The 21,067-nt window shown below is 33.7% G+C and overlaps 1 pseudogene; it reads right to left on the bottom strand.

Moving 5' to 3' along the window:
* Window positions 1–5,335: 5,335 nt before the first annotated feature.
* On the bottom strand, window positions 5,336–9,700 carry LOC107907483 (probable receptor-like serine/threonine-protein kinase At5g57670; annotated as a pseudogene).
* Between the last annotated feature and the right edge of the window lie 11,367 nt (window positions 9,701–21,067).

Here is a 21,067-nt window from a genome sequence, read left to right on the forward strand (position 1 = left end):
AGAAAATTGAAAGAGACTTAAAGTTTTATAAAATCCTACTGTGTTAGGGATGATAGGTATATGTGATGCTGTGAATTTATTCAGTTTGTGAGTTGTTGAATATGTATTCATGAATCTTGTGGTATCGGTATAAGGTTAATCTTGATATGTATAAATTTCATATTTGAAATGGATAGATATGATTAAAGTTTATACGAGTTTACTAAGCATTCATTGCTTACGTAGTTGTTTTTTTCTTACTTTTCAGATTATCGAAAGCTCGATCGAGTTGGAAGCTCGTCGAAGACCTATCACACTATCCAGAGATTATATTAGTAGATTTTGATGTCTTGGTTAAGGTTGTAATGACATGTATAGGTTATTTTGGCTAATGTTGGCCTATATGTGTTTTGTTGAGATTAGTCACTTATTTGGCTTGTGTTTTGGTATCTTGGTATGTGCATAATTTTCCTTATAATGTTTATGTGTAGAATGATTTGTGGTTGAATGATGAAAGGTAAAATAGTAGTTGAATATGCATATGAGGTATGTTTTATAACTTGGTGTGATTTGGTACTATGCTATAGTAAGTGTATAAAACTTGTTCAAACGAAGGAGTGTATAAAGATGAGTTTGTCGCTCCGTGGCGCCTTGGTCGTGGTTTGGTGTGGCTGGCTATTTCAATTCCTTTTTTCGCTACTTTGTAAGTTTCTTGCTTGGGTCATATGTTTTTCTCTGTTTGTAAAAATACGTCTCTTCTACTCTTCATTTTGACTATCTGTTAATTTCATTTTTCTCTTTTTTAATACATCCTAGGTTTTTTACTCCTCTTTGGTTTTTCTCCAGTTTATTTTTTCTTAAAATGAAATCCTGATGGTACAGTGGCTCGTCGGAAAGGGAGATTGGTTGGAAAAGAATGCTCTCAAGTTCCTAGGTGTGATTTTAATGAAACATTCAGTCTAGTGGTCAAACCTGCTATAATTCGAACTATTCTTTCTATTGCTATAACTAAATATTGATTGATGCAATAGGTAGACGTTAACAATGTTTTTCTTAATGGTGATTTGATTGAGGAAGTGTACATGCAGCAGCCTCCCAGTTATGTTAGGACAGATGAAAACGGGCAACCCTGTGTATGTCAATTGAATAAAGCCTTGTATGGTCTGCGAGAAGCTCCAAGCCCCTAGTTTGATAAATTGAAGGCCTTTCTTGTTTTCATTGGTTTTGAGCTTTCCAAATCTAATGCCTCCTTATTTTTTTGCATTACCAATGTGTTTCGTATATATGTGTTAGTTATGTGGACAACATCATTATTACCAATTACTCAAGTACAGAGATTGATGTTTTTGTTAACTAACTCCACACTGAGTTTTCCCTAAGGATATGGGGTTTCTTCACTTTGTAAGTATATATGGTGGACTTCATCTTTGTCAATGTAAGTATATTCTTAATTTATTGGAACGATGTCATATGGGCAAAGCTAAAGGAGTACCTATACCATGGTTAGTTCTTTTCTGTTGTCCAAACACATGGGTACCCCTCTTTCCAATCCACATGAGCATAGTAGCATTGTTGGAGCGTTATAATACATGGCTTTTACTAGACCTGACATTGCCTATGTTATTAATAACATATGTCAATTTATGCACGCCCCCAATGATGTTCATTTTGTTTCCATCAAGCGCATTTTACGCTACCTATGTGATACTATTAATTAGGGGTTACAGATTCAACCATCTAAAAGATTGTCACTAGTTGTGTAACACCTCTAACCTGTATCTGTCGCCGATAAAGGTTTAGGAAGCATTGCAATAAAATTGTTACATAAAAATATTCATTTCCAAACAACTCATTAAGCACATCATAATTCAATCATATACATACATTTCATCCCTTAAATGAGCCTTCGAGGCCTTAGAAAAATTTTAGTAATGATTCGGGGCTAAATCGAAAACATTTGGAACTTTTAGGAAAAAGCTAGAAAAATTAAAACTATAGGGGTCACACGCCCGTGTCTCAGGCCGTGTAACAATCGAAGTAGGGACATATGGCCGTGTCTCAGTACGTGTCCATGCCTGTGTAACTCTCTGAGTTGGGTCACACGGCCAAGCCACACGGCCATGTGCCAGGCCGTTTAACTTTTGAAAAGCAACCTTTAAAACCTACAGGGGACACACGGCCGTGTCGCCTGACTGTGCGTCACACACGACTAAGACACACACCCGTGTCTTAGGCCGTGTAGACAAGAAATTGGCCAAAATCAAGTCATTTCCTTCACCCAACTCAAACATACACCTAAGTATCATTTCTGCATATGACCAAAACATCAAAACATGTTCAAACATGCATAAAATGACCAATTTCAAATGACCAAATTTCCATTCAACCAATATGCCATATAGACACCTCAAATGCAAACATACAATTTACCTAAACATATACATGTACTTAACACATTTCATTCATCAACACCTAATTAATTATGCATCTCAAAACTCATCATAAATTGACCTATACCATTTCAACATAAACTCACCATATTTGAACACATTTATACCCTTTCAAATAGCTCATATCTACCTCAAAGCATAATACAACTTGGCCTCATTAAAAACATACCAAATATGGTCATTCCAAACATGCATCACTTAAACCATATTAACATCAACCAACAAGGCATCAATATACCATAAGAACATCAACCATAATACTAATTATACATATCATAACAATTAGATCATTCATCACAAGTCCACCCATACATGCCATTATAACCTTGACTAAAACTTCAAAATCTACCTATATTATCGTTGGATAGTGTGATAGATCTCTGACTAGCTTCCAAACCGATTGAGCTTCTGATAACCTATAAAGTAAGAGAAAAAGAACCACATAAGCAATGAATGCTTAGTAAGCTCGTATAAACTTTAAACATAACATTCCATTTACTTAGCATAAGCTTAATTACATTATCAATTCACGAATCAGTGTATCTATTCATAACAAAAGTAAATTCCTTCCTTACAAGTAAGTCATTTAACTCGACAATCCTTTTTATTTAATCATATTTCATCACATCTATGGAATTATCATTTCAATATCTATTCTCACCCGTTTCATTTGCATAACTCACAAGACATAAGCATAAACATCAACCATAACCACAAGCTAGTGCGCTTAAACATAACTCTTTCACAATTAACTAATAATCATTCTGTAATTCATCATTCGACTCAAACTTTCCTATAAACATGTCATCCTGGAATCACTTACTTTCACTAAACAAGATTAAAGCTAAATGAATAAATTAATCATACATGTTATACATTTAAAAAGCACTTATAGGCTTAGTATTGAAAACGATTCGCCGTTGGCTTCCTGTACTATAATAATTCAACCCAAACTCATTCATATATGTATATGAACATATATTTTTAACTGAATAATCATTAATATAACGATACTCACATATGATCAAGTAATTTATTGAACATTTAACATTCAACATTTACTAATATCTTGACTATAAATTAGCCATTAACATTAAAATAATTTTGTAAATTTCATTCACATTTAGCCCGACGAACTAGTAACTTGACTTGGATACTCAGGTAATTACACCACACCAAAGGCATCATAGTTGCATAACAGGGGCACCATAGTGCGAATAGGGACACCGAAGTGTAAACATGGGCACCGAAGTGCAAATCCCGTACAAGCACACATTCTAACCCTATTGGCATGCCAATCATATCATAGTGATTACTACATTCAACCGGGCATTTCATGTAATACATTTCCTTTAAACATATTTATCATTAAAGGGCATTTCATTGTTTTCGTACACATGATATAATATAAATACATATATTCATACTATCAATGTATCATCATAAAGATTAACATCATCTATTAATGATTTTCATATTTCTCGATACACATGCTGTAACAATTCATAATCATTCTGAAATCGCATTTCTCATATTTCATAAATATTCAATAAATTTCTAATAAATCCTTTCTCACCTTATAGTCAATTATAATATTTTGAGTTCCAACTCACATTTTAAACATCATATATAAGTATATACATTCATAAATCAGCAATAAAATTATTTTTATATATAGGTATGTACAATTCTATTCCTACGAACTTACCTGACTAAATTATAGAAATAACTAAGTAAAAGGGCAATTTGGTAATTTTCTCTTCTACTTAGTTTTCCACTCATTCTTGATCTAAATTAAGAATTTCATTCAATTCATTAATTTAGATAGTAAAACAATTTATTTTATACAATATAGTCATTTTTAATTTTTTACAAAATTGCCCCTAACATTTTACTTTTATTCAATTTAGTCCCTGAGCCTAAAACATGCAAATTAACCAATTTTAATGCAAACCCATGCCAACAAAATATTCATGGCATCCAATACATCCCATTTGTGAAATAATTTCACACCAAGTCCTTGTATTTTTACTATTTCAACAATTTAATCCCTAATCGTTAAATTCATCAAAATCATTTAACAAAATACTTATAAATCACAACTAATACCCCCAATTTCATCATTTATCATCTAAAATCATAAAGATTCATTAATGGCAACATTTAAAATCTTTAACAGTTTCAAAAACAAAGGTACGAGCTAGTTGACCTAATTGCAACAATCTCAAAAACATAAAAAAATTAAAAGAAACGGATGAAAAATGGCTTACCATGCATGAATTGAAGCATGGCCCAACCTTGGTTCTTCTTGCCATGGTATTTCAGTGTTTTGGAGAAGATGGTAAGCATAAAATGTTTTTCTTTCTTTTTGTTTTACTTAGTTTATGTTTTTATTACATTATTATTTTAATTAATAAAAAATAACACATACTTATCATAATAACAAGCATTGTCCGACCATAATAATTCATCATGCTCTAATTGTCATATAAGTCCACCTAATTCCACTAAGTAATCTATTAAATCATTAAAATTAAATAGCAACTAGGTTTTACATCTTTTATAAATTAGTCCTTTTTACTTAATAAAGCATACAAACGTCAAAATTTCTTAACGAAACTTTAATTCAGCCTTAATAGCACTCCATAAATATTTATAAAAATATTTACAGCTCATTTTATAGAAATGAGGTCCTGATACCTCATTTTCTAAAACCACTCGACTCTATAGTCTTACCACTTGAACTTAATTAATCACTCATATAACATAAATTACCATATCAAAAACCTTTTTAAAACCATAATTGAATCGTAAATATTCGTAAATAATATTTATGAACTTACTCGTCGAATTTGTGGCCCCAAAACCACTGTTTCCGACACCATTGAAAAATGAGCTGTTACAAGTTAGGTATGCTGATGCAAATTAGGGTCTAGATTTTGACGACTGTCGACCAACCACTGGATACTGTGTCTATCTTGGTGGGAATTTGGTTTCCTGGTGTTCCAAGAAACAATAAGTTTTATCTCGTTCGACAGCTGAAGCAGAATACCAAGGTATAACAATTGCTGCAACAAACATTACATGGCTTAAGTCCTTGTTAAATGAACTTCATCTAAACCTAGTCGACAAAACTACTATTTGGTGTGATAATTCAAGTGTGGTGGTCCTATTGAGACGGACTTGATGAATTCACTGACTCGAAAGGTTGATTTTATTACTCTTAGAGAGTCCATATCCCAGAGTTTGGGTGGTCCTTTTGAGATGGATTTGATAAATTCACTGAACTTAAATTTGAGATGATGACCTTAATAAAAACTCTTAATGATTCTTAGCCCTGATTCAAGTGGTCTATATTGAGATAGACTTGATGAAATCACCTACGTAAGTGTGAAGAACTAACACCTTCTATGAAAAATATTTTGGGCAGTTTTTCTAGAGCACTTACTAACATCCTAAGGTGCATTGGCTAAAACTTGTCGAGTTATTGCAGAACATCAAATGGATTTGAGATTATTTGTGTGTCATAAGCTAACTCCTATCTTAACAAGTTCAAGATTCGTTCACTTGTTAACGAGAAAAGTTACTTATTTCACTATGTACTAATTCAAACCCATAAGATACTAGTGTTTAAGCATTTAATTTCATTATTGCTCTTCTCACTTTTTAACCAGATAAAAAAACTCTCTACTTTTCCTCGTGTTTACAAAAAAACATTCAAATTACTTTGCATTAATGGGGGATTGTTGGTAATGTAAAGGATTGTTGTTAGTGGGTATATCCCACATTGGTTAAGTAGAAGCTATTAAAAGGGCTTTAATATAGTTTTACTTCTTGATCTCATTGAGTAATTGGGTTATAAGCCTATCACACACGCGCGTCGTCACCACTCGCCTGGTCTATTTCCATGTTAACATTATATCTTTTTTTATAAAAGTTTTATTATTTTTCCATAATTTTATTATTTTTCCTTTTTTACTGTTACAAAAAATTTGAAATAGTAATATTATTTGGTTATTGGGCGTGAAAATGGTGGGCTAGTTTCAAAATTGCCCTACGTGTTTTATTCTTTTGCCCTACCTATTTATCACTTTACCCTTCCATTTCTAGTATAAATAGAGGACTGATTTCCTCATTTTCAAACATAGAAAAGAAAACAACACTCTCTGAAAGCACTTTCCTCATCTTCCTTACTTTTCAATTTTCTTATAAATTTTGTCATTTTTTTCTCTAAATCACTTTAGAGAAAATTTTTGTCTAGGTGTTTGTGTTTTAAGTGAGACCAACTATGACCCTCCCAAACTTTCCTGGGAATTGATCCTACTGTGATTTCCTTAAGGAGAGCAACACTAATCGAGTTCCATCTTCCTTATTTGGGTGTACGAATATTGAAGCACTGTGTTAACCTTGGGGTACGACATTCACTACACAATTACACTAATCAGGGCAAATTCATTTCCATGGCAATGGGTTTACCACAACGCAATAAATTTTTTATTTCTTAATTCTTTATTTATTTTCCAGTCAGTGCTAACAGATTTGTTTTGCAGTAGCCTATTTTCTAAAAATAAATAGAAAATACTGATTCATTAATGAATATGTGTATGTGACAAATTCTTATTGATTAATAATAGAGATCTAGAAAGTAGAAATGGTACCTCATTCATAGTAGGACGCCATGCCGAAGATGCTCGAATGCAGAAAGATGCTGCAAATGCAAGTATTTTTAGCTATGAAAGGTCGAAGGAACCTCGTAGCCTTGGATCTACTAGTTTGTAAATCTCCTTACCATTCAAGATTGGTTTTGCCTGTTGAGTTGAGAAGGTAACAAGTAACATGTGAAGCAATGAAATAAGTAACATGTAACGAAGATGATATTTGTATTTCAAGGGAAAGCATTACACAACAGTGCAAGCTTTGGCAAGAGGCATTAACTGGTTTCCTCCCTGATATAATCTCTAACAAGAAAACTCAAAATGCAAACACATTTGTCTTCTCGTCCACAATTCCATGCATAAAGTACTCGGGAGATAAATTTCTACATCACATCTAGCACTACCATTAAAACCCTTGTAGCAACTTAATTTTTGTTTTCTTAGTAAAAGAGAAGAAAATAAATGTTATATAGAACATACATATAAATATTATTAGTACCAAATGTGCCTTCAATCGGAGCAATAGAATGGTGTGTCCACTGAGAAGGAATCCATTTTGCTAGTCCAAAATTAGATATCTACACATAAATTTGAAGAGAAAGAGAAGAGGTTATCATCATACTCAAAATACTGTAAGAACTAAATATTAGCATGATCAATGAAAGTCAAAACAGAGAAAATTTGATATGGATACTTGATGTTCAAAATCTGCAGTCAATAGAATATTTAAAGACTTAATGTTACGATGGATTATCCTTCTTTTACGCCATTTATGCAAGTAATGGAGTCCTTTTGCAGTCTCAACTGCAATCTTATACCTTATTTTCTAGTCTAATAGAGGCAAATTCACATTTGTAGTCACAAAAATTCTGTGAAGAGAAGGCATTCCAAAACATTCAAAAGACAAAAAAAATCCATAAACAAATAGTCGACTGTGATGGGGGAAAAGGTAATCAAAATTTTACATTTTGTACCATGAAGAAGAGAAGTAATAGAACCTTTGGAAGAGAACTGAAATATGAGATAAAACCCATTGTCAATGAAACAACCTAAAAGTGTCATTACATTTGGGTGGCAGACATGACCAATAGTTCCAATTTCTATCAAAAACCTTTTCTTTCCTTTCATCAATCAGAGCTTTTGTCAGCCTCTTCATTGTAATCTCTTCCCCATCCTTTAATACTCATTTGTATACCTCTGCATACCCTCATTTCCCTACCAAATTCTCTGTTTATCCACATAACCAAATGAAAATCATTATCACTGACAAATAAATAAAAGTTTGAATGCCTCCCCCCTAAAAAAAGTAAAGCAATTTAATAAACCTGAGATAAAAGCATTGGTGGTAACAAATATTTCTTCGAAGGAGAAGCATCTCCAAAAAGGTCTTTGAGAATGTTGTGCAACTAAAACAACCTTGAAGCTATCTTTGTTGTTGTGTTCTTCTTCAAAAACCCTGTGTTAGGTTCTAAAAGCATCTTCAAAATGACGCATTTTTCAGGAGAAAAACTATTTCAAGATGTGATTGGGATACTTCATTACAACAGTGACAAATAAGACAGGGAACTTTATTTTATGCGAGAGAGTCAACTAGCAAATAATAAAGACAACCCATGATGAAGAAAATGAACTAAAAAGTAGTTCAACTATCCTTCTTATGATGCTTAAGGAAGTAAGGACTTAAAGAAGAAAGAGAAGAAAAAGAGGGATCTTTGAGTGCTCAGGGAAAGGGAGACATTGGAAAGTATAAGTAGAAAGCATAAATGGTATGCAAAGCCTAGTGTCACGGATCTAGAACTTTTGTCACGCATTTCGTACATCTTTAGGCGATTCGTTCGTTACAAACTAGCCTAAGTCAGCCTAACCACCACAAGTGAAGATTCTATTAAAATTCCTCCAAGGCACCAATTTGTATAGCAGAAGCAATTATGCCAAAAGAAGCTACAAAAGAACAACAAAAAGCCATAGAAAAGAATGCACGAGAGGTGTTTGAGTAAATGCTCTCAATATGCTCTTATTCATAAAGAATAATGAAACAATGGATGATCTACGAGTGAGGGGGAAGCTCTCTATTTATAGTTGAGCTCCCCCAAAACCTACGGTCTAGATAAAGTTACATCGATAGACGAGATAAGCCTATCCCTTAAATCATGGGATTTACAATATATATAACATCAAATCTAATCTAATATTTACAAGATATGATTCCTATAAATCTTCTAAGATTAGTTCCCATATTTACCAAGGTATCCTATGTTGCCATATCTTCATCATTCGGCCACCCAGGCTTCAGTCTAAAAAGCTTCTCCAATAGTTCTTTGAATCAAGCCAGTTCTCATGGGCTAAAAGATCCCTATCTAATCGATAAACCTCCATGAGGTGCATCTTGCACTATGGTCATAGGTTTTGCACTTTGGCCCGTGACATTCTCCCCCACCTATTCTCGCAATGCCCTCGTTTTGTATTCAGAATGACACTGACTTGATTCGTCTTTAAACTCCCTTATCGCCTTGGCTCCTTCTCGACTAGTCTTGTTATCGGGTCATCCCTTCTTTTCGAACCTTCACCTTGGCTTCCATCTCCACTTAACTGGAACCGTTGCACTTGTTGCCACATCTCGTTAGCAAGAAGTCTCCGCTCTAACTTGCCCCAATTTTAACTTTCTCCGATTGTAATCCTCTTGATTCTCACATTTTGGCTTCAAATCACCCACAATCCCTCAACTTCCTTTGCTTAAGAACTTTGAAAGGGTCCCTATGATCTTTCCAAGCCATGAAGTCAGAATTCAAACACTACCAAAGTGTTTGCAATATTGTAGCACCCCTAACCCGTATCCATCATCGGAGTTTACAAACCAAACAAACAGAATTTCAAACATTTCATATCATAAAATATTCATGTCAGAAACCAATCGAAGTCGGACATACTGTCCCTTATACAAGCCCTCGTGGCTTAAATTACGCATTAAAAACAAATCGGGACAAAGTTGGAAACTCAAAAAATATTTCAGAAACATTTAAATTTTCAAAGCTGTAGAGGCCACACCGTCGTGTGACCAGGCCATGTGACTCATGCAGCCAAGAGACGCACCCATGTCTTAAGCTATGTGACTTACACGGCCAAGAGACACGCCTGTGTCTTAGGCCGTGTGGACATTCGAAATAGGGACACACGGCCATGTCCCAGCCTATGCTTGTGCCCGTGTAACTCACTAACTTGGGTCACACGGCCAAGCCAGACGCCCATGTGCTGAGCCATGTGAGCATACTGACTTGTACCTTTAAAAAGCTACAGGGGACACACGTCCGTGTCTCTGCCCGTGTGGATGAAAATAGGTCATTTTCCAAGTCACATTTCTCACCCAATTTGGCACCAACCTAAACTCAATATTATGCACATCAACAAGCCATAACAAGACATCCAAAACATGCCAAAATCAAGTCTTAAACATGTAATATTTCACATACAACCAATATGCTCTTAGGCACCTCAAATGACAATATTCAAACATGTATTTTCATATATATAATTTAATCAAATAAACCATCAATTTACCAAGCTAATTTGCATCCTTTCATACCAATTCATTTATCTACCAAAACATACCATTTGATACCAAAATGCATTTCAAATACTAACATATTTAGACATATACATACACTTACATATCAAGGTACCAATTCATCGCCAATTCTTTACATCACAAACACATGTACAAAATGTAAATTTAGCTAACATTTAACTTTCATCATTCTATCATAAATCAAGCCACACACCAAATATAATAAGGCCATTTATATATGCACGTAGCAAAATATACCAAAACACAAGCCAAAGCATATGGTTACAACCACAACTTCACACATAGGCCAAATTAGCCAAAATAACTTATACATGCCATTAGAACCAATATGTAACCAACTAAAAGTACCAAAAGAGCCGATGGATAGTGTGATATAGCTCCGACAAGCTTCCAATCCGAACGAGCTTTCGAATCACTATAAAACACAGAAAATAGCACAGAGTAAGCATTTAAGCTTAGTAAGTTCATATAACTTAAAATTTAACTTACCATTTTAAATCACTATTAAGGTAAGCTAACATAGCATATCCCATCCAATTTAGCCAAAAGCTTAAACACATGTTCATCATCATATTAGCCATGTAAATCATATATGAAATCCAATACACATGGATGAATTCAATAAGTAATCACATTTCATATACATGAATTATTCATTTCATATATCAATGTATCATGTAACATCACTTTCTTGTATTTCATGTAAATACCTGTAATAGTTCATATCGAACTCATATAATCCCGTAATATAATTGTGCACATTGAACCATTTAAAATATCATTGGATACGTAGATAGTACACACGAGGTGTACTAAACTGTAATCCATCAATTCTTGTACATGTATGCTCATACGAGCTCTGAATGGTATGCTCTTACGAGCTGTAAACGGTAAGCTCCTCTAAGCTAAATAATGATTAGCTCATGCGAGCTGAGTATCGGTAAGCTCATATGAGCTGAAATCGGTAACCCTAATGACATGTCATTTGTATCCTACGAATTCCTAAGGTTCAAACGGGGCTTGGTAGTCTTTGTACATTGTCAGATATGCGACCGATATTCATTCATGGCAATTACAAAATTTACAAACATATCGTTCAATTTAAAACATACATTTATACAATTTAATTACACGAACTTACCCCAACGAGTGTACGTAGATACGGAGGCAACTAATCCGGGATTTTCTCTTTGCCTCGATCTAGCTCCGTACGAGGCCTAACAGGACCTATGCGAATGAATTTAACCCAATTCAATATAATTCACATTCAATTTAGTCCAACATGTAATTTTGGCAAAATTACCATTTTGGCCCTATACTTTTAATTCATTTGCAATTTAGTCCCTAGGCTCGAAAAATGAAATTCATGCAATTTAATCATTACCCAAGCCTAGCCGATTTTTATACATATTAATGGCAGCCCATTATTTCATAAATTCACAATTTTAACACATAATATTCTCTATTTTCCAATTTAATCCCTATTTGACAATTTTACTAAAAATTCCTTTACAAAAGTTGTTTATCTAACAACAACCATTCATTTTCTTTCATTAAAATTTAAAACTCAAGCATGCTCATTAATGGAAAAACCCTAATACTTTAACAGTTTCACAAATTAGTCCCCAGATTAGCTGGATTAAGCTATAACGATCCTGAAGACATAGAAATATTTAAAAACGGGACAAAAATGCATACCTAATTGAAGGATTAAAGATGGCCAAATTTTAAGGATGAAAATGGCTTCTTTTCCTCTTGAAAATCGGTGAAAGAAGATGGAGAAAGATGAGAGAAAAATTAATTTTATTTTAACTTATCATTTATTAATTAATTATTTAATTAACCTTTAAAATTAATTCAAATTACAAAATTGTCAAGCCATTATCATCCACTAACATTCTAATGGGCTAATTACCATATAAAGATCTCCACATTAATGTTCTATAGCTATTTAATACCTTTAGCTATTAGAACTCAAGTTTTGCACTTTACGTGTTTTAGTCCTTTTTATCAAATTGAACATGTAAATGGTAAAATTTCTTAACGAAATTTTCATATAGTATTTCTATCATGCTATAGACCATAAAATAATAATAAAATAAATTTTTCAACCTCAAATTTGTGGTCCCAAAACCACTGTTCTGATTTCACTAAAAACGGCTGTTACAAATATATCTTACTTGTAGCATTTACTCGTCTCAACTATGTGTGCATCGCTTTTTTTCCCTCAAATTTCGATACACAACCCACATTAACCAAAGGTGTCAGCTCCATAGTCGACTTTCCAGGCCTCATATCGATCTCATGCACCACTAACATATCCGAAGGGGCTTTCGTAGCACTCCATTCTATCGAGTCAAAGTTCCTCCCATATGAAACATCCTTGACTAGTTGGATTGACAACAACACCTTTGTCCCAACCTTCATATCCCGATGTATTGGTGCAACGATTTGTGATAACGAACCAGTAACGATATGAATTTGATCGGCCCATGGAAATAGAACCGCCTAAATCCTGTCAAGGAAGTTTAAGCCAAGTACAAAATCGTAAGCATCTAACTAGATTATCTCAAATTCTTCCTTGCCTTTCCATTCACCGATGTGTAGCTCCATGTCTTAAGCTACTCCTACAGTTGGGCCTTCTCGAAATTTATCATCTTGATCTTCTTATTCAATTTTCTAATCGAGAGACCAAGCTTCCTCTCAACTTTTTCCTATATAAGTAAGTCTGATGTTCTCGTATCAATAAGAGCACTCCACTTCTAGCCCACAATATTGATGTCGATAAATTTCAACCATTCCTTGCCATTCCTCTTTGTAGGAGTGAGTACCATCGAATTAATCATCGATGTCTTTTTCTTACCAGGCTTCACTTCCTCCGGCTCGTCATTCTTTTTTATAACCAAAAGCATCAATTTTTTCAGACATTTACACGTCATGTATGGTCCTTGACTAAGGAAGCAATTTATCCCCTTCCTTTTGTCCCTTGGGTTGTTGGATCTCCGCTTTGTATCTCGTGGTTTCCCATCGCCACTAGTGTTTTCGGTACTGTTGTCATCATTGTTATGTTCCTCTTCATCTTTCTTATGGTTTCCCTCACCATTGCCCTTTCCATTGGGCATAGATGACTCAAACTTGTCTTTCGTCGGACCAAGCTCGACAAAGGGCTCTGCCTCCACTATGGCTATAGTAAGCTCGATGATTCCTTGCCTACGCAACTCATGTTTTGCCCACGGCTTTAACCAATATTTGAACCAATAGAATGCTTCTTTCTCACTCAAGTCAAAGATTTGCAACATTAACTCTCTAAATGCCCGAACATACTCCCAAACATTGCCTTGTTACGTAAGACAACGTAACTTAGCCCGAGCCTCCTTCTCGGCATACTATGGGTAAAATTGCATCTTCAACTCTCTATGAAACTCTTACCAAGTCCCAATTGCATTCCCTCCACGTTTCTCATCCATGGACCTACGACGACACCAGAAGAGAGCAACAACAATAAAATAAATTGAAGCAGTGTTTACCTTAATAGCATCATCCTCGATGCTCATTACTCGGAAGTATTACTTCATTTCCCACAAGAAGTTGTCCACTTCCCTTGCGGACCTTGCACCCTTGAACTTCTCCGATTTGGGAACATCCATTGCTTATTGCTTCGATCTCGAAGTCAACATCCTATTACTCAAAGTAGCTTTATAAATCGTGAGCTCCCCCTTAAGCTTTGTGATTTCCTCTTTCATGGCTAACACTATATCCTTGAGAGTATCATCCCTCTCTGCCAACCTTTTCATAGTGGAGTTGAGTATTCTATCCATCTTTTTCGCATTAGCATTGAGAGAATACAACACAAAATCTCTAAGTTGCTCTTCTATTGAGTCAAACCCATCTGTGCCTCCCCCGACCAACTCGAGCATCCCCTTCATGTCCCCCACAGACTCCTTAAGATTAATCACTCGATTTTCTAAAGCTAACAACATGACTCTCGATCGAATTACTTTTTTGGCCCTCCCATGGGTCTCCATTAGCTCATTCTGATCGGCAACTGCTTTTGACATCCCAACGGTGCCTTTACAACCAATAGCTCGGATACCACTTGTCACGAGCCTAGAACTTTCGTATCGCGTTTCGTGTGGCCTTTGACAATTTATTCGTTCCAAACTTGCCTAAGTTAACTTAACCACCACAAGTGAGGATTCCTTTAGAATTCCTCTAATGCACCAATATGTATAGCGGAAGCAATTATGCCAAAAAACGCTACAAAAGAACAACAAAAAGCCAAAGAAAAGAATGCACGAGAGGTGTTTGAGTAAATGCTCTCAATATGCTCTTATTCATAAAGAATAATGAAACAATGGATTATCTACAAGTGAGGGGGAGGCTCTTTATTTATAGTTGAGCTCCCCCAAAACCTACAGTCTAGATTAAGTTACATTGACGGACGAGATTAGCCTATCCCTTAAATCATAGGATTTACAAGATATACAATATCAAATCTAATCTAATCTTTACAAGATACGATTCCTATCAATCTTCTAAGATTAGTTCCCATATTTACCAAGGAAGCCTATGTTGTCATATCTTCATCATTAGGTCACCTAGGCTTCAATTTGACAGGCTTCTCCAACAGTTCTTTGAATCGGGCCAGTTCTCGTTGGCTAAAAGATCCCCATCTAATTGATAGACCTCTATGTGGTGCATCTTGTGCCATGGTCCTAGGCTTTGCACTTTGGACCGTGACACTAGATTCCACTTTTTGCCTTCAATTTGAGGGAGCTTCTTTAATAAAGTATGGTATGAAACATGTTCGCCACATCATCATGTATCACTTTTCAATTATTCAATGAGATTTTAGTAATTTTTTTCATGTGATTAATACATAATTTTGGTAATTTTTAAATTTAATCCTCAAACCTTGAACCACGAACCCTAAACTTGAACTCTGAACTCGAATCCTAATCCTTGAACCCCAAACTCGAGCTCTAAACCTCAAACCCACTCGTAACTCTAAACCCAAACCTTGAACCTTAAACCCAAAAGCCAACTTTAGGGTTAAAGTTTAGGGTTCATGTTTAGGTTAAAAATACTAAAATTATGTATCAATGACATGAAAAAATTATTAAAATATCGTTAAATTATTAAAAAGAGATGCAAAATAAAGTGATACCCCTTTTTCATACAATGCTTTCTCGCTTTACCCTACTAATTTCACCCTTTTATTACTAAAATTATAATATTCTAACCACAATAAAATAAATAAATAAAAACAAAAGTAGACTTGACTAAAATAAATAAATAAGGACCAAAACAAAATATAGGTAAAGTCTACAAGCTTGAGGTTTCAGAAATACTTAACTTACCTTTGAAAACATTCACTTTATCTTTTAGGTGTTTGTCTCGAGAAAGTATAGGGGTGTGCAAAATTCGGGTAAAATCGAAAAAATTCGGGTAACCGACCGAATTCGGTTAATCGATCAGGGGTCGGTTAATTATTTTTTGATTTTTCGGTTAACGGTTAATTCGGTTCGAAACTGGTCGGTTAACCGAATTTTTTCGGTTTAACCGAAAAAATTAATAAATAAAATTATAATATATAAATAGGCCCACTATTCACCTAAACCCAATCCAAACCCAAGAATCCAACCCAACCCAATCATAAAATTACAAATAATTTAATAAATAAAAATAAATTTTCAATTATGTGTTAATTTCAAGACTTATGTAATGTTTTTAATTATGTAGTGATTCAATTCGGTTAATTCGGATAATTTGGGTAATTCGGTTAATTCGGGTAATTCGGTTAATTTGGTTAATTTGGTTAATTTTTAACCAAAAATAAAAATATATATATAATTTTCTGTTAATTCGGTTAACCGACCGAATTAACCGAATAAATTTCGGTTCGGTTAATTTAAAAAAAATCAGTTCAGTTAACGGTTAAAAATTTTGAAAGGTCGGTTAACCTACTGAACACCCTTAAGAAAGTATACATTTTCTGTGATAATCTTAAAATCTAAAATCACATTCTAGAAATCTTACATTATCGAGTTGTTTTTTTTAGTAGTAGTAGATATCATTAATCATAAAAAATATAAACAGGACGTTAATAAATTAAAAAGAAAAAGACCAATTAAACCGAGCTAGTAAACTCACCCCATATACTTATTCCTAAATCCTTTCTTTTTATTGTTTGTTACGATCTTTTAGAAGAATCTCTGAGGTACAGTCCACACAAATATCCCACGAAAAGTAATCAGCATAACAAAAAGTTATCCATACCAAAATGTGAACCGCTTTATTAGCTTTCCATTATACTCACAACTTTAAAAAATTGAAACTGAGATTTGACTAAACGAAAATCATTAATCCTAGTTCCAAGTTGTATACTAAATTATCGTTTAAAGCATTGACAACCGTAAAACAGTTCGATTCAAGCCCAATATGATCAATATGCATAGCCTTCAACCACGAGAGGTCCTCCCTTATCGACAAAGCTTCTGCAAGAGAGGGAGACATACATCAGCGAACTACCTCCCCATTTGAATCCCGAAGAATCGCAGCCCATCCCATTGCATTCTCCGCATCAACATTGCAGTTACTCCACCCGGCATTTGGTCAACAATGTTAAAATTCAATAATTCATCAGTTATTTCAATATCACTCCTTTCTTAGGCAAGCTAAGATTCTGGAATAAATATTTATTTTATGATAACTTTATCCTTCTTATATTTTTGGTCAACTTCACTCTTTAAAACAAAGAAAATATCATGTATGGTTGCTTCTTTTAATTAAATCGTCTATTTCTACATTAACTGCAACATGTGGGAGTGTAAACGCAAAAAGAAAAGAGAAAATTATTACAAATAAAAATATAAATATTAAATTATTACAAGACAAATTGTACGAGTAATCACAAAATAGAATTAAATAATTACGTATGATAAAAAATCCAACAAATTGAACTAATTAGATTAAAAAAATCCACACATAATAATCACATATGATAAAAATAAGACATCCATATATATAATTACACATGATAAGTCTCAAATCTAAACAAGACCTTTACTTTTGCTAACAAACTAAAGCGTCCATGACTTTAATATTAAAAGTTTAAATGAGAAGAAATTAGTAAAACCATATTTTCAAATGCCTGAAAATAAAATATTTGGAAAATTTCACTATAAATCATATACGAAGTGGAGAGAAGAGAGAATCTTGGAATTACCATGGGAAATCAATTATTTTCCTTTAATTCATTTGTTTTACACTAGTTTAATGTATATAATGATACCATTTAAAGTAAAATCAAGATTTAATAGAAATCTATGGGAGCAAATTTGCAAAATGAAAGAAAGTTAAGAAAATGCATTAAGGAGAAAGCCTAGAATTTTCGAGAAAAAAAGCATTCAATGTAAGGAAACTTGAAAAATCAAATCTCAAGAGATTTTCATGGTCTCTTTAAAAGAAAATGACTACACACAAATAACCATTGACACTACAAAAAGACAGATAATTCCTGAAAAAACCAAAAAAATTCACACAAATCCAATGCTTTAAGGTATTTTCAATTTTTTTCCCTCCAAAATTGGGTTGCATGTGTGTATATATATATATATATTAGGTGAGAGTCTAAAGAAAATAGATCTTTTTTATTCTAATGTTCTTTCTTTTTGGATATTGCAAATACAAACAAAAAAATTTGGTACATCAAAAATCAAACACTGGTTCAGTAAGCGATGCTCCAAGAAGATTTTGGTGAATCCAAATGGTGAGAGGATAGCTATCGTTAAGAAGATTTCGGTGAATCCAAGAGGGATCGAAGAAGGCAGAAAATTCAAGGCTATATTCGGCCATTTCAGACGAGTTTATCACAAATCCAAGCCCGAATTCTGTTGCGAAATGACTATCCATGCAAGAGCGAACCCAGAACACAAATTTGTGAGCTCACCAAATGTGCGAGCTCTACAAAACCATGAGCTCACCAAGACTACAAACTCCTTACCTTGCAAGTTGCCAACTTGCTAACTTGTTCTGAAACGATGATGATTTTTTATTAGATGTTTTGGTTGCTGATTAGATTGAAATCAACCAATAAGAAAGCAAGTTAACTGAATCTAGTTGCCAAAGTCAAGTTCTAATTATTTTATCATTATTTTTAACTTATTTAAGCTTTCTTGTTCCTGTAAATAGGGTAATCAATTTTTTAATGAAACAGATGATCATAAATTGATCTTTCTCTAAATTTTTAATTCTTTTTGCTTTTGTTTCAAACATTTCTTCATCAAAAAAATTCAACAATTGGTATCTAGAGCCACTTATCCTTAAGGATCTGTTTCATAAAAATGTCTTCAGCAAATTTTACACCACCTTCCCCCTGTTTTTACAAGAGAAAACTACGACATCTAGATAGTAAAAATGAAAACCTATCTTCAAGCCTTTGATTTGGGAAGTTGTAAATGCTAAAATAGAACCACTAATGTTGAGGTCAAATCCCACACTCGCTCAAATGAAACAACATAGTGAGGAATGTTCCAAAAAACACAAGGAATTTGCCAAAAAAATAGTGTTTCAGACGTGATCTTTACAAGAATCATGGTTTGTAATACTCCCAAACAAGCTTGGGATAAGATCAAGGAGGAGTTTCAGGGTTCACAGAAGACAAGGCAGCAGCAAATAATAAATTTCAGACGAGATTTTGAAAACCTCAAGATGAAAGGAAGTTGAGATTGTGAAGGAATATTCAGATCGAATCATAACAGTGGTGAACCAGATAAGACTGCTAAGGACCAGTTTGCAGATAGTCGAGTAATTGAGAAGGTGATTACTACACTTCCTGATAGATACAATTCAAAGATATCCTCACTGGAAGACTCAATTGATTTATGAACCATATCACTCTCAAAGCTAATCAATGCTCTGTATGCTCTAGAAAAAAGAAGGGTAAGCAGAGAAGAAGGACTTGTTGAATGAGCTTTTTAAGCCAGAAATAAAGATGACGCGAGCTCCTCAAGTCAGAAAGAAAAAAAGAGTTGGTCAGATGTTGCGTGTAAATAACTAATGCAATTGTGCAAGTGTACACATCATTCAAGTAATAAAGTGATAATTAAGTATTGTTTTCACAAGGATTGGAAATTGGTAAGAAATTAAGTTATTATAATCATATTGACTATATTGAATAGCATGAAATACTCTCAAGTTGAATAAGATGTTTGTATAATGAATTAATGAAATCAAATGCTAAAAACAAAGAATTGATATGGCAAATAAAATGCTATGGCAAATTACAGAGAAAAGCAAGAGTATTTATGTTATTGAATGAATCGGGCTGAAATTATTCAGGTGAAATGTTCATATCAAAATAATGCCATGGAAAAATATTGTCTAATCAACTGCTTAAAGAGTCGCTATTGTAACCTGCGTCTTTCGATAGCTAGATCTTAAACTAGAAATCTAAGTTACTATATGTCTACAGAACTCTGGATTAATAACTACAATGAACATTCTTCTCTGTACAACTCGCAACATCTATGTTTAGAATGCTACGAATATTTCGTCAAGTATTCGCTTGCATCAAACGATTCGAGATCCAATATATTTAACCTTTGCAGAATTAAAAATAAATCTAAGAACACAACACACAATCAAATATGTCTAGAGCTTGCATTCATGTATTTAAATAAGCATAAATCGAATGAAACAATAACATAGACAATCTCAAATCACGGGCATTAAAAATGATAAAACTTTTACCCAAATAACTCCAACCTAGAAAAGATTTAGTTCATGGGTGGAAAAGTTAACATCAAAATAAAATCATTCATCAACATTCTCAAATAAGTTCGAATTACAAAAATCAGGAAAATAAAGGCAGAAATGCAAGAATTCTCACCACACTCCAGCTTCTCTTTGATCTTTAGATTGTACGTGAATTTAGGATAGCTATCTCTCCCCCTTATTCACATCTATATTCTGCTCTCTTAAGCTAATACCCTTTTTTTCTCTGAAATTCTCCAATAAAGAGAAATTATTTTCACCAATTTTTATCTCACACAAATTCTCTTCTATGTACAATTCGAAACATCTATGTCTAAAGTGCTACAAATATTTTGTCGAGTATTCACTTGCACCAAATGATTTAAGATCCAATATATTTAACCTTTTCAGAATTAAAAATACATCTAAGAACATAGCACACAATCAACTATGTCTATAGCTTGCATGCATGTATTTAAATAAGCATAAATTGAATGAAACACTAACATAGACAATCTCAAATCACGGGCATTAAAGATGATAAAACATTCACCCAAATAACTCCAACCTAGCAAAGATTTAGTTCATGGGTGAAAAAGTTAACATCAAAATAAAATCATTCATCAATATTCTCAAATAAGTTC

Source organism: Gossypium hirsutum, chromosome D08, assembly GCF_007990345.1.
Source record: "Gossypium hirsutum isolate 1008001.06 chromosome D08, Gossypium_hirsutum_v2.1, whole genome shotgun sequence".
Taxonomy (NCBI): domain Eukaryota; kingdom Viridiplantae; phylum Streptophyta; class Magnoliopsida; order Malvales; family Malvaceae; genus Gossypium; species Gossypium hirsutum.